The 17,265-nt window shown below is 40.2% G+C and overlaps 1 protein-coding gene across 2 annotated transcripts in view; it reads right to left on the bottom strand.

The window, feature by feature from the left end:
* MBP (myelin basic protein) overlaps positions 1 to 13,004 on the bottom strand; it is a 100,034-nt gene extending 87,030 nt beyond the window's left edge. For both annotated transcript variants that reach the window (XM_015855126.2, XM_032442611.1), the window contains exon 1: positions 12,844 to 13,004. The gene's annotated coding sequence lies outside the window, so the exon portion shown is untranslated. The remainder of the gene's footprint in view (positions 1 to 12,843) is intronic.
* Between the last annotated feature and the right edge of the window lie 4,261 nt (positions 13,005 to 17,265).

Genomic DNA, 17,265 nt, shown 5'->3' with positions numbered 1-17,265 from the left:
CAATGAGCTTAATACATTGCTATGTGGAAGTGTTTATTAATAAATCCGTTCTAAGTGTGATGTTTAAACACCTGCAAAATTTAATGCCAACATCAAAACCAAAATATTGCTATGATATAGCAAAGAAAGAAAAAATGTTTCCCCACTTTTTACCTTGAAGCATGCCATATTCACTCAAACAGAAAAAAAACCCAAACCACAGCACTGCCCCACTCCCAAACCACAGGCTTCTTAGCATCTGCTAAGGGTGTTTGAAAACATACACTAACAGCTCTGCTTAACATGAAAAACATACAAAGACTGCAAAGTAGAAAGCAAACAGAAACCAGTTATGATAGAAATTGTGTGTTTGTTTTTAAACAAAGCCACACGCGAACATTTCCTCTGTTCGGAGGCATCAGAGTTCACTTTAATTCACCCTCAAATTCAGTTAGTAACGGATGTGAGCTTCCCCCTACTTTGCCAGCTAATTCATATGAATAGTCCATAAGAACTATAGTGCTATCTGCTGCAGTGGAGGAGTGCTGCAGATCATTTCATGCACATTCTCTCAGGTGCCACAGGGCAATGAAGTACAGGCAGCTAATGATGGAGGCAGCCACTTTACACTAAGTAGCACTGGGATGCATGTGGCCTGGCAGAAGAACAATATCACACACTCACACCTCAGCAGAAACAAGGGCACCCAGTCATTTTGGTATCAATTATTATCTTACTCATTTAAAGTCCTAACACTCCTGCCATGCCAGCAGCTTGCTCAGTGTTTGCTCTCCCTGTGCTGAGGACACACCATTCTGCACAACTGAGAGAGCTTCACCGTGCTTCCCCTCCCACCATGCATGCCTGACCTTAGTTTGTATGCACGGTACTGCAAGAGTCTTATCCTTTACAACAGAGGCTGAAGTATGACAATGTGAGTGTATTTTTTAATTTTACTTAATGATAGCTTACAGGAACTTGGGTGATATTAGACTATTTAAATTTAGGTTTCTGTGTCAGACCATAGATCATCCCTGTAAAAATTAGTGGCAATTTCAGTTACAATAAAGATAAAAATCTGTTCAAATATCTTTCAAGCAGAGGGTTCCCAGCAATAAACAATTAAGAATAAGGCCAGGTTGGATGAGACCCTGGGCAATCTGGACTAGCACTTGACCTAGTGGCTGGAAGCCTTGTCTGTGGGAGAGGGCTTAGAACAGGATGATCCTTGAGGTCCCTTCCAATCCAAGCCATTCTATGATTCTCTGAACTGCAGAAATCTTTAAAACATTGAGAATACCTAAAGTGTCTAAAAGAATAAATGACAGCCAACTGACTCAACTGACACTACAAGAGAAAATTTTATATACAGAATGCAATTATACACTGGAATTGAGCCAAGATGCTCAAGTGCCTCTCTCAATCAATAAAAGAAATTGTCACAAGATGATTCAATACCACAAAAAGACATATACAGAATAAGCTCTCTGTTATGCATTTAAAACCAGTGTGAAAACAAATACTGTCATAATGCTTTCTTGCATATATGCAGTACATCAGTGAGATACATGAGATCAGACTTACCATTAAATCATTTGGCAGTACTCAGCTGAGTGTTCTGATCTCATGCAAGTAAACCCACAGAAGACTACAATGTAATTTTGCACCAGGAATACACTGCAAAACCAGCTTTCATGCTTATGTGCACCAGTAGTCTTTGCTGTAATGCATGTGTGATTATGTAATTACTTAATTGCTCTCTTGCCAAAGCTCTGTTTATTCTTCCCAGGTTAAAGTAGAGAATTGGCTGATTGTGAAATACCTTTAATCGTTTGGCCATCTTCAAATGTAATACTGCACCAAGGTTTTATCTACATGTTAATCCTTTATTCATTTACTAAGCAGGACAGAAAAATGTGATTTTTCACTTCACAAACTATTGAAGTCCAATAAACAAATTCCTAAAGCATAAGTTCCATAAATGCACAAATTTCTAAAATCAACTCCTCAGGTACTACTTAGCGTCTGCCTTTTTTTTTTCCCTCCCATATACACGTTTTCAGTTTACAAATCTTCATTGTATAATATAATAAATTATTACACTGAGATTTTTGAAAACATTTAAAATAGAGTTTAAATACTTGAGATTACTTGCAATCTGCTATGGTTTTTTTTTCTAAAGTATTAAAGTCTTACTGAAACTAAGCACTGTTAGAAGCATTAAAATTGAGATAATTATACATGCCATTCAAAGCATATTAGGAAAGCTGTATTTCTGATGAATTTATTGCTGATAGTATTGTTACTACAACATTTCTAATTATAAAACATAACTACTGTTACATTCAGTTCAGCTGCTGGCTCTGCAGAAACAGTTTCATTAAGCACATTTATAACCTTACTCCCAAGAGGTTTTTCAGATCCTAAATGATAACACAGTTAATAAAAATGAATATACAAAACATAGCGCTTAACTCCACACAGCACAAAACTAGAGGCAACCATCATCATATGATGAAACTATTTTGATACATGGTGAGTCCAAGTGGTTACTACACAGAGTAACCACTGTTCACCAGCGCAAAGGCCAGAACGGTTCACGTGGTGCCAATGATAAGATCTGAAGAATACTGAGTTCCCCAGTAAGTTATTGTGAACTTATGGAGTACCAAACCATCAGGATAAATTTGTTCATTTCCTACTAGACTCAAATAAAGTCTTTATACATGTGAGATTGGTTGCTGTTTTCCAAAGACCATCCAACAATATATGAGTAGTAAGAGAATATCAAAGTGGTGAGTAGAAGAAAAAAAAAATCACCAGGACTGGTGAAACTTTAAATGCCAATTCGAACACAAATAAGGACTTCCACAGGTGCTCTCATTGACATATGCATATGTGTTTCTTGTTATTATCAGCCTAATGGTAAGATTATGAAATTAAACCAATACCAAAGAGAGTCCAAGTCAAAGCCCTCTGACTATAAGAGTTCAAACTAATAAAATTATTATACCGTCACTCTGGCTGCCACCCCCCTTTCTTGCACACACAAGCAATAAGAACTACTCTAGCAGCAACATCCTGTTCCTAACAAGCGTGTTTCCCCAGGCCACATGAAGTCCCAGTGGATTCATCACCACTTTCCCAAGATTCAGGTGCCCATCCTGTGACTCAGTACCTACAGCTGGACAACAACCGGGCATCCAGAAAAGGAGTGCAGGAAACGGATTGTGCACAGGTTACCAGTTCTGAAGGGTCACTGGGAAAGAAAGCATCACAGACCAGAACATTTTCACTGGTAGTTAGTCTCTCAGGTTCTCCCTGTGTTATGTCTAGACGTAAGCCCACCTAAATGCCATTTCTAGGCCTAAGAAGAAGTGAGTGACTCGGAATAGTGAGCATAGATCTAGCAAAATTATATCATGCCTGACTACTATAATTTCTCTCTATGATTAAATCACAGGATTTGTGTACGAGAGCTTGCTTTCAGCAAGACTGCCAACACCATCTGTCTCAGCATCTTAGTATCTAAGCTGATCTAGATTGCAGTCTAGATGGACTGATGACTAGGTGTTAAAAAAAATACCGTCTCTATCATTAGGCTGAACTAGTACTCAATGATGGTTCACATTCTACCCATAATCTGGTTACAAACGGGTAGGGCACTCTCACCCATCTTTTAATACATTTAGCAGCAACCCAGCAGAAGATAAATAACACATCCTTAACAGGTATGCAGAAAACATGTACTTTGGTGTGCCACTGAAGGACAGGACTGCCTTTCAGAATGGCTTAGGCTTGAGCAAGGGGCTGACAGAAACCTCTTGAAAGCACTGGCTGAAAACTGACTTGCTGCTGAGCAGCTCTGTCAAAAAGGATCTAGGAATCCTGGAAGACAGAGGTGGGACATGAGTGAGCAGCCCACCTGGCAGCAATGGGGGCTTCACACAGCATCCACTACTCTTGTACCTGGAGCAGTGTGTCTGCTTCCAAAGGCCCAATGTGAGGCATCAGCCAACTGAAGCAAGGTCAGTGAAAAACCATAAGGATATGCCCTAAGAGGAAAGACTGAAGCCACTGGGATTTTTCAGCTTGGAGAAGGTTTTGAAGCACTTAATAACAACTTTCTAATATCCAGGAGTAGATTATTGAGAAGGTAGAGCCCAGATTTTCACTGAGGTGCATAGATGGAGGACAGTGTAAGCTATAGACAGGTAGATATTTACTATGTATTTATCAGATGAAATGAGGGGGAAAAAAAGTCACTGTGAGAATGATCAAGCATTGGAAGAGATGGCCCTGAAACACAGTGGAATCTCTGTCCTTGGAGTTTTCCATGCCCAAGCTAGCATGAGGTCTCTTCTAAACTGAACTGTCCTATGAACCAATGCTAGAATTATGTAAACATTCTATACACAGCATGCACATTTAAGCACAACACATCCAAGTAGACAGAGAAACTTCAAGCATCCACAATAGAAACAGCACAAACAATCCACATACAAGCAGTGTAATTCAAAAACGTTCACTGTTCTGAGTTTTATCCACTTACACAAATCACAAAAACTGCCCATTCATGTATTCATTTAACTGGAATACGTCCTTCAAAACCTCTGTAATGCTCCTAGGTTCACTGTGACAGGAAAACTGAACAGCTTCAGTCACAATTAACCCAACAACTCATTCGGCAGCTCTGTAGTTATAAAAGGAAAAAAAAAGGAAAAAATAAAAGAAAAGCCGAAATCAAAAGCTAATTATGAGGAAGAGACTATAGGTAAAGTGTATGCTTCAAGGCAGCTACAAAAGTCCTTTATGGCACAGTGAAAAACGCAGTTAAGAACTCTGAATATGCTGATACTCAGCATGGCACCAGGTAACTGCATTAAGGCAAGGAGCATACTTCTGTTGTTGCTGCATTTTGCTGTATGCTATTTGCGAGAGGCGCACATCAGCCCTCTTACTAAAGCTTATTAGTAGGACAAAATATTACTCACAAAGAGATGAAATTTACAAGCTGCTAACAATAAAAGGCCAATTACAAGTAATGAAGAGTATTTCTCAACTCTCTGCATGCTTTCCAGGGGTACACAGAATTATTACTCGTGGCTACAGCCTTTATTTAGAACCTGATTTCTCACCATACTAAAGAAGGTTGTTGCATTCAGTAGTTAGAATTAAAAAAAAAAATAAATAGAGTTATAATATTTCCACATATAAAGTTATTGGGTTTTTTTTAACCACAAGACAAGAAGAAAAGAACATTTCACAATCCACACATCCACTCTAGCAGTCAGCCAAGATTTTAGACAAACTTTTCTATATCAACAATACTGCATTCAGTTGAAAAGCACCTATTAAAATACCCTTAAAAAAAAAAAAAAGAAAAAAAAAAAAAAACAAAAACAACAACAACAACAACAAAAAACCAGTAAATACAACAATGTTCCCACGTGATCCTATTACAGGCTTTTTTCAATTGGACAAGAAAGATTTTCTGAAGAACAAAACAAAGCCAAATTATTGCTTGCCCTCCAGGTAAATAGTGCTGATTCAGACTATGAAAGCCATGTAGAATCTTATACTTACCTCTTCTCCAGAAACAAGTCAAGGCAAAGTAATAGCACAAGAAAAAGATGACAAAAACCAGGCCAGAGAGTTAAAGTTTTTTACAGATTACACACTTTGTCTACTGAGAAGACCCTTGATACACTTAATTCCTACCATCGGGGAGAGAGTCCAAGAGTAAAAGGCACAACAAGAGCCAAAGTAAATGATAACTGTGTTCCCCTCCAAGTCTGTTCTAACTACTCCAACAAATATTGCAAGCCAGGAAATAATCACAAATAAAACATCACTGTTTTCTTTTTGCTTTCAGAAAAATAGAAGGACAGTTCACACCAATGCTGACTTCAGAAATTTGAAGAAATTCTGCCCATTTTCAATATTACCATTTTATCTCATTTGTAGAGTGTTTCATGTACCTATAATATTCAAAAGACTTCTTCCAAATAATTCAGCATCTTTTGGACTGCCTTTCATGCTGTGGACTTAACTGTGATCCCAGAAGCTGATGAGTCTCTTCTTAGATTGGCTAAGTCTAGGTCACGCAGGGAATTTGTCACAAACTCCAGGAGCACTTTCTGGGAGTGGGTGCCATGGAAAGCCAACCAAAACTCTAAATATACTAGTCAGAAGAAAATGTAAATGAGTTAGAGGTATATGGATGACACTCATCTTCACGTGCAGATTTTGAGGCTGGAGTACAACAGTGGCTGTCACTGGGATCTACATAATTGCAGCATTAAAAAAATATACATTTATACAGACTGCATGACACTAACCCAGGCTATGTGAAGGCTGAGGAATGAATGGCATTGGTCAGTTGTAGCAGACAAGATGAAGGTGATATTGATAGATGGGTGATGAAGACAATCTGAGGACAAAGATCACCTCTACTACTAAATCAGTATTAGCCAATCTAAATCTATACTTCAGTGATGTGTCTGGAATATCAGGTGCCAATATAGGCCAAGACAATATTTAATAATCTGAATCTGGCTAGGTAAGAGCAATTGCTGTTATGGATGTCAACTTTCCTACAGATGGTCATGGTGATAGCAGTATGAACATAAATTACTTCAAAATATCATAGGAAGATGGAAATAAGACTCCACCTTACATCAGTGCAGGAAATCTTATCTAGCAAAGAAAACTATGCATGAAAATACTCAGGAGAAGGCACAGGACAACTTCAGACTGAAGTTGTTACACTGGAAACTATGATTTTACTGCAATGCTTTTACCAGTAAAACATTTTATGTCCCAAGACGAACTTACCTCCATGCTGCTTCCTACCGCCAGACTGCACATGGGCAACAATGTTTCCAGAAAGAGCTGACAGTAGATCCCTAAACAACAGGAGCAACTACACAGTGTCCTCCGAAAGACCTCTGGATATAAAGCAATGCCTTCTAATCTGAAAAAGCCCCAAATTTCATGGTCCAATTTAGAACTGAAAAAAGTCGTCTGGTTACCATCCACTATGTAACACATGTTTTTCAGGGCTTTTTAAATCTTTGGAACGCACATATTTTCAAGTAAGCTGGTGGGCTGCTGTTGCAATACCCAATTCCTTAATCTAACATAGTCTGCTGCAAATAAGCATCATTTTTCATGATCTTGTCTCTATCCATAGAACTATGATCAAGAAAACAAACTGAGAAATGTAGCCAAGTGCCAAGAACATATTTGTATTTTTGTCAACGTTCCCCATCCTTTATTCTTGAAGAAATACTTCCAGAAAGGATTAAAAGGAACCATTAAGACCAAGTAGAAAGACTACAAACAATACGTAGGCAGAACTTAAAAGAACATAAGAGCTTTATGTGTGTCTATTAATACTGATCTTTCCCACTGCCAAGACTTTTTTTTTTCAAGTTACTGAATTCCAAAGACAGCTATATATATATATATATATATATATATATATATATATATATTTATATATATATAAAGTCCAGCTGCATTACGCTACCTGAATTTTGACTTCTAAACAAGAAGACTAAGAACAAAAACATCTTCACACGTGACCCAAAGATTTCAACACTAAGCAGAAGCTGAAGATAATGCACTAGGTAAAGATATTACATATATACTACAACCCCAAATCAATTTTAGGAATATCTGTTGCTGTATATGTGCTTTGTTTTCCCTCTCACTTTCAAAACAATAGCTTGATGCTAAATTCTCTCAGCTGTTAATATTTCCAATCTGTAGCAGAAAAGATTGAAGTTCGACGCTTCCAGATGTTTACGCTTCCGCAAAATGTTTAAGAAATGACATATTAAGAATTAAAATAATACACTAAGAATTTTTGCAAATGTTGGAACAAACTTTAAAAGAATAAGTCTTTCTTTCCAATGCACAAAGCAAACTTATTACAGCAGATACAATGATTGGAGACAGTTGAGAAAACAGAAGAACCACTACTGCTCCTTCAGTGCAGACCTAGTGTACTTCAGAGAGGGAAAGACTGATTTGAGCAGCCTTTTCAGATCTATTACTTTACTCACTTCTCCCCTTTGGAAGACTACACTACAATTTAGAGGGGGGAAAAAAAATCAATGGTGAAATAAAGACATAGAAAACTAACTTCACTACGGAGTTATTTCAAAATCATTTCAAAACAGAAGAAAAAAAAAATAGCTGGAAATTTCCACATTATTTCTTGTTTTTCTCTCACTTGCCCTTTGTGTGGGCTTTCCTGGGACTTGTCCAAGATTTATAGCTATTCCAAGCAGCAGAGCTGGGATCTCACTTCAACTGATGCAAGAAGACTCAAAAAAAATGTATCCACTTTATTAACCAAAAATTTATCTTATTATTTATAAATGAGCATTTCAAGAAGCATACATCTTATTCTTTATTTTCTAAAAGTGAGAAACACAGAATGTTTAAATCCAAATATTACGGTCTGGAACTGCTTGCACATAAGTTACTTAGATATACTTTAGCCACAAATAATTGTTCTCAATAGAAAACGAATCTTTTAAAGCAAACAGCAGAAGGTTTTATACTGATTCCTAAAGGAAAGTTAAACTCATTACAATCAACTGCAAACCCCTCAAAGAAGATGGGGTGTAGTTAGTGAAGATGAGCGTCACTGCCGTTTTCTGGAATTCAAGTGAAAAAAAGAACAAACAGAACACAACCCTGAAAACAGCTGGGAGAGCAAGAAAACATGAGCACAATTTGTTCTTCAGAAAAGCTAATGAAATTGCTATGCATTATCTATGTAACAGACATGAGAATTGTTCACTACGCAAAAGCCCACACATGGGCTCAACAGGGATTATGCTTGGTATTTGAATGGTGATTAGACAGTTGGACAGAGAAATTGTTCTGTGTGTTCTAATATGTGAAAATAACTAGAAAAATAAACAGAAAAAAGGAATGATGTGTATGAGATAACTAAGTTAAAGAACAAACAAACAAACAACTAAAACAGTGTGACAGACCCTTTATTTAGAGTCACTAAGTATGGAAGATCAGACACTATTGTTGCCTCACTGGGGGAGGGATGTCAGTAAAGTTTCGTGCAATCCCCTTCTACCACAGCTAATCCTACAGTGCTTAGCATAACTAAGAACATTTTGTCTAAATTCTTGGGTGGGCGAAATCCCTGGAGAACTAGATTTCTATTCTGCCATTTTAATTTACTGCCTGATAAGGATCCCTATATTGGGCTTACTTAGTTCAAATGCAGCATTTGCTTGATCCTCAGGGAAGGAACAATCTTCCTGTGGAGCAATTAGCGCAAGAAGACCCAGAACCATGACCAAAGGGTACGGTAATACAGTTATAATGTAATCTCCACTGAAGCCAGTGACTGCCTCGGGCATCAGGAGCAACTGAATTAGTCTCTCAGAGACTAACTTGTTTATTTTACACTCAGTATCTAATTAGAACCAAATTAAACAGTTTATGCAGAAGGCTGAGTGCCCCCGAAAATGGCTATTAATAGAAGTAATAAATACAGTACCAGATTCCAGTGTTATCTGTCTGAAACTCCCAATATTTGAGCAGTGAAGCACTCAGAGAACATATCATTTTTCTGATCCTTCTTCCACTGGTTGTTACCTCTACTTTATATATTTAAAATAAATAAATAAATAAATAAATCCAGTCTTCTTCAAAAATGACAGTGTCCCACTGGATTTTTGTTTTGTTGGGTTTTTTTGGCAGCACCTACCAATTCTAGAGTACCAAATCAGCTTTTACACTTGCTGCCTTCATCAGATTACTTTAAAGAAAGGATGGAAACTCTTGTTTCATACAGTGGTATCAACTGGCTGCATCAAAACTGCATCTAGACATTCTTGCCCTACTGCTGCCAGCAGTGCGTAGGTAACATCACTACGCATCTGGGCACCTCACCAGTTAAACTGTGCTACCCTTTAATCTGTGATAGACTTTACACTTTAAACCTCTATGCAGGATCGGAGTCTTGAATTGCAAACGTTCTAGACTCCTCCCTTGCCAAACACAGACTGTCAGTGCCTATGGCAAGGAACACTAGGTTTCTCCCACATAAATTCTAAGTATGTTTTGCTGAATACTTAAACTGCTTGTATTCATCAAGACTAACTCAATTTAGTTCTGGTAAGTAAAAACTGGAATCAAATTGCTCAGTGTTCTGATATACAAGCAACCATCTACTTCACATCACTGCTTTCTGGCAGGGAAGAAGTTAACAGAAAATGGGCAGTGTACCATTTGAACATTTACAACTTTTGCTATTTATGCTGCAAGTAAGTACAAGATGTGGGTTTCAGTTTAATCTGTATTCTCTCAACAGTTTATAATGAAAGTGTTTCTTTAGTCATAACAATCATGTAGCAGAAAAATTAGAGCCTAAACTATAATGATATGTTCTATTTGATGGAATAAATAACTGAGGTGGCTATTTCAACCTTATGAATAATTTATATGGAGTACTGAATAAAAACAACACAAAAAAAAGAACAAATGGGAAATTTGTGCATATGCAGCAATACTGAGACTCGAGCATCAATTTTCCACATTCTGTGCTTCTCCCAGCAATGCTCACAGAGCTCACTGGCATTCCCCAAGGCCAAGCTGCTCTTCTGCCTGATCCTACCACTACTATTCTATGTAAGCTCATTTCTAATCAAATGTACCTCTAACACTCATCTTCTCAAACTCTCAGAGCTGGAAAGCAGTGGAAGCTGGAAAGCAGTGGAAGCATGTCCTAGTTCTGCTATTAATTTGTGAGGTGATCAGTGATAAGCCCTGGTTGCTGCCATGCCTGGAAAGCAGACACTATTCTTCTCAGTATGAGAAGGATATCTTGGTATCGTACTTCTGACAGGCTTGTCTTCCAAGACGACGGAAGGCCTCTGCTTACCAGAAATCTAGATGTTGTACAACGACAGGTTAATAAATAACATTTGTAACACTGCTTACTTCCTCAGGTACCTTCCTTTTGTCTTACTAGAAGCTTAAATAGGTTCAAGCCTACCACAGAAAGACAAAGGTTTGTCCAACACAAAAACAATATCTCCTCACCTGAGGGACTCTCTGAACCACACATGCCTGGTTAGAGATCCCTGTGAGCCTTCATCTGGCATCTGCTTTTGCCTGCTCCAGAAGAGGCTGTGGTATATCCTGCTGGGGCGTTTTTAATAATTCACAATGCATATAGGCAGAGCCAATGTAAAAAAAAACCACAGTGCTTGAGAGCTTTGATAGTCACAATCGACTGCTCCAAGACCATCAAAGTCTGTTTCCTGTTCAGCTGCCAGCAGTAATCAACAAATCATTAACGCAAACCTTAAGACAGCTCTCCTGCTCTGTTATTATTTACCTTGAATGACAGCGAGCACTTTGTCATCCCTCCAGCCAACAGTTTAGATACAATCACCTCACAATTTACAGTTTAAGTCTACCTGACTGGGAACTAGCAAGGCTCCAGTTGTGCCAGGGGAGTTTATCAAGTAAGGTTGGGTACTAGGAAAAATCTCTTCTCAGAAAGGGCGGTGAGGCAGTGCCAGAAGCTGCCCAGGGAGGTGGTGGAATTACCGTCCCTGGAGGTGTTAAAGCACCGTGTGGATGTGGCACTGAAGGATGTGGTCAGAGGGCATGGTGGGGGTGGCTGATGGTTGGACTGGATGATCTTAGAGGTCTTTTCCAACCTGAATCATTCTATGATTTTACAGACAAGGCCTTATACTTTGCAACATCAGCATTTTGAGAACAACTACCAGACACAACAAAAAGTGTGATATACACATTGTTAGTCCCACCCACCTGAGACCCAGTTCTGGCCCAAACAAGAAGGGGGAAAATTTCGGTTCCTCAACAAGAATGCTCCGAGCGTTTTCAGGTGTTGTAATTTCATCAGAACCCTTTCACTGCCTCCTCGTTCTTTTACAAAAACCAGCTGCATTCCGAATGCAGCCCTAGGTGCTCTGAGGGATCAATGTGATGCTGGTAAGAAATACGGCCACGAATAACCTATTCCAAACTACAAAGACAAGCGTTTACATTCCTTCCAGGATAAACCACGGAGCGATTTTCCACAAGTCCCCACGAACACACTAAAAGGCAAAAAAACACCCCGAAACCGCAGTCTGGTAACCCAGCAGCCGGTAGCACCACAAACAAGCTGATAACACTTACTGTAAACACTGCCTAACCCTACCTAGAAATCGCTCGGCCCCAGCACACCGAGGGTACGGCAGCTTAAATACATATATATAAATGATCATTTAAAAGACACCGGGACAGAAGGGAGAGAGATATAAGCAGCAGCCCCACGGCCAGCGCCTGCCCCGCTCCTCAGCCCACCGCCGGCGCCTGCCGCGCATCTCGCCTCTCAGGGGTTAACGTGAAAAAGCAGAAGTTCGCTGTTAAGCTGCAAAACTCTGGGCACGGCCGCGATGTGAAACCGGAAGCCCACGGGGCCGAGCGAGGGCCTCCAGCTGCCGGCCGGGACGCGTCCCCCCTTTTCGGGTGGTTGTGTAATGCACGGTACCCGCCTGGGGAGCAGCCCCGCGTCCTGCCCGACGGCCAGCCCCGCGTACCTGTCCCGTGGGCAGCCCGGAGCCACCTGCTGTGTCGGAACCACCTGCGCTGAGCTACACCCCGCGTGTCCCGCGGCGCCGCCCGCAACACTTGTGCTCCGAGGGGCTCCGGCTCGTGATGAAGAGCAAATCACAACGCTGCTCACTCCGCCCCGGGGGAGCCGCTCGCTCCGCTCCCCGCAACGCACCACCTCCCGCAACTCCCCGCCGGAAGGAAAAGCAATAATAAACCCAAACGAAGCAGTAAACGGCAACGCACCGGCGTCTCCTTCTGGCTTCAGGCGCTCCAGGGGCTGCGCGCTGCATCCGCCGGGGGCGGCGGCAGCCGGGGTGCGGGCGAGAGGGCAGGCAGCCCCTCTCTCCTGGTGGCAGGGATGAGGTTGGCGGCCGAGAGAGGTGATCCGCGCTCCGCTCCGCTGCGCGCGTCTCCTTTCCTCCGTCCGAATCAGCTCCTCCCGCTCGCTGCCGGCGCTCCGGGGTCGTGCCTGCGGGTCGCTGTCTCGCCGCCTCCTTACCCCGTGCCCTCCCTCCTTCCTTCGAGCAGCGCGGTGCTCCGGCCGTGGCCCCGCTACCTGTGCCGGAGGTGCGTCCCGGTGGCTGCAGCGCCGCTCCCCGCCGCGCACGGCAGTCTCCGACCAGGAAGAGGCAGCGGGAGGGGGAACAGCCGTGCCCCGCTCCGCCGGGAGGAGCCGGGGCTCAAGCGCCCGTTCAGCCCAGCAGGAAGACGGGGCGTCCTGCTGCTCAACTCGGGGAAAGGGAGCGAGATCGGGAGGCACGGACTTGCCCCTAGAGCTCCGACCTCCCCCTGGGGTGTGGGAGCTCCTGCCTCAGGCTATAGGGAGGCAAAAAGCGGCCGCCTGCCCGCTTGCTGCTTTCTGCGGTCTGGCAGCGTTGGGTGCCCGTCACTCGTGGCAGCTGGCCTCATGGAGAAAAGTCAAAGTCCTGTGCCAGCAAATGTAACCCTGTGCTGTGCCTGGTCAGGCAGAGGCTGTTGGCATAACTTTCTGTCTCACCAGGCCTCACCGCCCCTCACTCACCCACCTGGCCCAAGGCTTGGTGTCACAGTCAAAATTAGGCTACCTCTGTGGGGAGAAGTCTGAAAGCACGAACCCTCATGGTGCTCAGTATCCCAGAAGAAAGAGGAACTGCCCTTTTAATTTCATCTGAATTTGGAAGGGAAGTTCACATCGATGAGAGTCTTGGACAAGTTGTGTTTGTTTCTGTCCTGTGCAAGTGTTAAATACATATATTTTTTTCATATTACAGATTTCTTCTGCAGAAATAGGAAGTAAATTTACATATAGGGTTTCCCTATATTATTTATTTATTTATTTATTTATTTTCATCAAGTCTTTGTGAGGTTTATTGTGCTTTCTCTATTTATCTGTTGCACCTGTCAAGTGCATCATGTTTAAGCCTTGGCAGATGGAGAGTTATTATGTCAACTACCCACTAATTCCTCAGTATGTAAATCTTTTTTTGGCTTGCTGCTCATCTATGAAGATGGAGGAGGTTTTAGACAATATTTTTGGCCACTTTATAAACTGTAGGCTCTTACAGATGAGCAGTCATTTGGATAAATATTTTCACCGTATGGAGGGAACTGAGCCTTTATTACTATAAATATGTAGGCTACCATACTGACTGCTAAACTCTTAAAACATTGAGATATGAGATTAAAAGATATAATCACAGGTGTAAGGAAGGATTGCAGAAGAAAGGAATAGGTGGAATATCAGCAGTACGCATGCTCAAAAGTCCGGAAATTTCATATTTGAAGGACAGGCAACACTACTTTGAGCTGCTCTCTTTCCCCACAGTCCTTCACTTGTGAAAAATACCAGTTTCTTGTCATGGAAATTTGAGGAGCATGTTAAAGGAGTTGAATAATTAGGATTTATGCATAGTTTTCAAGAATAACTCTTCACGTTTGGCACAATTTTAAACAAACAATTACCAACTTTGAAAGGCAACGCTGAATTTCAGTCCTCAGATAAACACCTCTGCCCTTAGTTATATAAAACTGGAATGTAAAATTAAGTCCAAACTCTCATTTGACAGTACCATAAGACAACAAATTATAAAGTAATAGCAAAGAGCCTACACACACTTACACACATTTACTTAATTGAGGCCTAAAGGTGGGTGGAGGGCCACAGTTGCAGAATGTGGTGGGTTATCATATTGCATGTGGAAATCTGTGGTTTTTTTAAGTCCTTGCCTTTTTACAGCTGTGATATGGAATGCTTGTACCAGCTCTCTTAGTATATTGAATACCGCAGCACTTTTCAGATTGCAGATTCCTTTGTTTCTCTTGGAATTTGTGGGATATAGGTAAATGTATACGTACTCATCAAGGTTAAACTTCTGCAAGAACACTAGAGTAATTGGGCAGCATTTGTAGCTACAAATTTAGACATCCTGTTCTTTCCCTTATGATTTTGCTACTAACAAGTGCCAGCTCCTGAAAAGTTCATGAAGGAAGCATGTATGTATGTATATTCAGCAGCAATACCTATATATGTCCAGGCAGGCCCACAAAGCCGGTACCATCAACAGAAGAAATTCTGTTTACTTCCTATTGAATGAAGAAGAGAGAAATATCACTTTTTTTTTTTTTTTTTTTTTTTTTTTTTTTTTAAGATATTCCCCCATACTATTTCACCTCCGTTCTTTCCTCAGCCGCTGATGAGAGCTCTACCTGGAAAAATGAAAGTTGTAAAGATTAGCGAGACAGGGAAATTAATCTTTTTGTTAGTGAAATCCCATAGAGATTGGTCTGGTAAAAACTGCTTGAGTCAAGTTTCCTTTCTGCAAATTAAGAAGAGGGAATGGAATGAAAGCAGAATTTGCATAATGTTTATTTATGTTTTTGTACTAGAACTGGCCATTTATTACTATCAGTGTGGAACAATTGACCTGGTTGTCCAACATATTAGACTTTGCAGGGAAACTATAGTTCAAGTATGAAAGCCTGATAATGGGTAACCAGATCACTATTGGATAAAATCAAAGAATGATTTAATTAAAATTAATAGAATGTTATTTAATTAAGATGAAGAATGGCTATTCAAAAACTGAAAATAGCAAATGGTAAAATGCTGTAAAGAGGAACCAGCCATCAGTGAGACAATGCTGACTGCCAATGCAAGATTCTCCACACCGAACGTTAAGTATGAAGGAAACATAATCTAGATCCAATTATGATCTCATGTAAAATTTTTCATGAATGAACCTTCAGTGAACTCTGGATGGTAACTCTTTCATTTAAGTCTTATAATTGAATATTAGTTATAAAGACCTACAAGGTCTCAGTATTTCATAAATCTGCTTTGTATTTGATAATTTGAAAATAGTAACACAATGCTAAAAACTAATTTTGGAACTACATGATCCTTGAGGTCCCTTCCAACCTGGGTCATCTAAAAATACTTCTATAAGCAGAATGAGAATGAGATTTTTGCAAGCAAATTTCAGTATTAGAATGTCAGCTCTGTAACTGCTTACTTGAGTAATCTCAAACAGGACACTATTATATTCAGAAGCAGAGTTCTATCACGGACTGGGAACTATGATTTAGTCATTAACAAATCCCAAAATTGGACTTGGTTGCTAAGAATTTCTGTAGGCTGTGGTGGCCAAACAATAAAAGATCTGTATCAAATAGGCAGAAAAAAAAATCAGAATATGTCCTTCTTTAACAAATACCCATGGAAGGGCCAATGGAAAAGCCAAAGTTTCTGAAGCCAGTGAGTCTAAAAAAAGATTCCTTTTTATTTTCTAAGCTAATTTTGAGAATCGATGAAATGTCCTGCAGTGGATGCGCAAGTAGATAATCCCTCTTCAGAACTCTTGTCAAAACTCATAGTTTTTTACTGCTCATGGATAAGGCAGGTGGCCTTCCATATGCATTGGAATGAAAATCTTCCTCCTGATAAATTTTGATTCCCTAGTGGATGAAGACAGCAGTGAACAGACGATAATGTAATAGATACTGACAGTCCTTGTAAATAACATGTTATATCATTGCCTGAATGAGAAGAAAAATTAAAAAAAAAAAAAAAGTAATCATTCACAGAAATACAGTTATTTGCAGATCTATGGTATTGCACTGTAGAGCAGAAATAACCTAATAATGATCATACATGAGTTTTTGTTCAGAAATGTTTACCTAAATATTTTATCTTCAAGTTACGAAGTGTTTTTCAAGAGATGAACTTTATTTTTATGACATCACCAATAGTTTGTTTTCTGAAAAGGATCAAAAGGCTGCATATCAGACAGCTTTGGAAGCAAGGCAGACTTTCAAAATCATTTTCTATATATTGTAGTTCTTTGTCTTCATCTAATTGTTGCCTCTGATAATCCCATTTTCCGTAAAACTGATCATCTGACAGGATATTTCAAACAGATTGCATACGCTGCTGCAGTCTTGGTCTAACAAACTCTGTTTATATGATAAAAGCCATTTTTACTCTTTTGTTTGTTCTAGCACAAACATTCCAGCTACTGGAAAAGTCAGTCAGAAATACCTGATGTGTTCAAGTGCTATAAAGCATGTTACCATGTTTCTGTTGTTCGCCGGCACATAATTCAGAGAATATATGCCTGATGTGTGCAGTTAATTTGCAAACAAATGAATAGAAAGCAAGCCTGTGTGTAAATTCCTCTTCTCTTCTAC

The sequence above is a fragment of the Coturnix japonica genome, chromosome 2 (genome assembly GCF_001577835.2).
Source record: "Coturnix japonica isolate 7356 chromosome 2, Coturnix japonica 2.1, whole genome shotgun sequence".
NCBI lineage: Eukaryota > Metazoa > Chordata > Aves > Galliformes > Phasianidae > Coturnix > Coturnix japonica.
The sequence above is the reverse complement of the archived record's forward strand: the minus strand, read 5'-3'. Positions and strand labels throughout refer to the sequence as shown.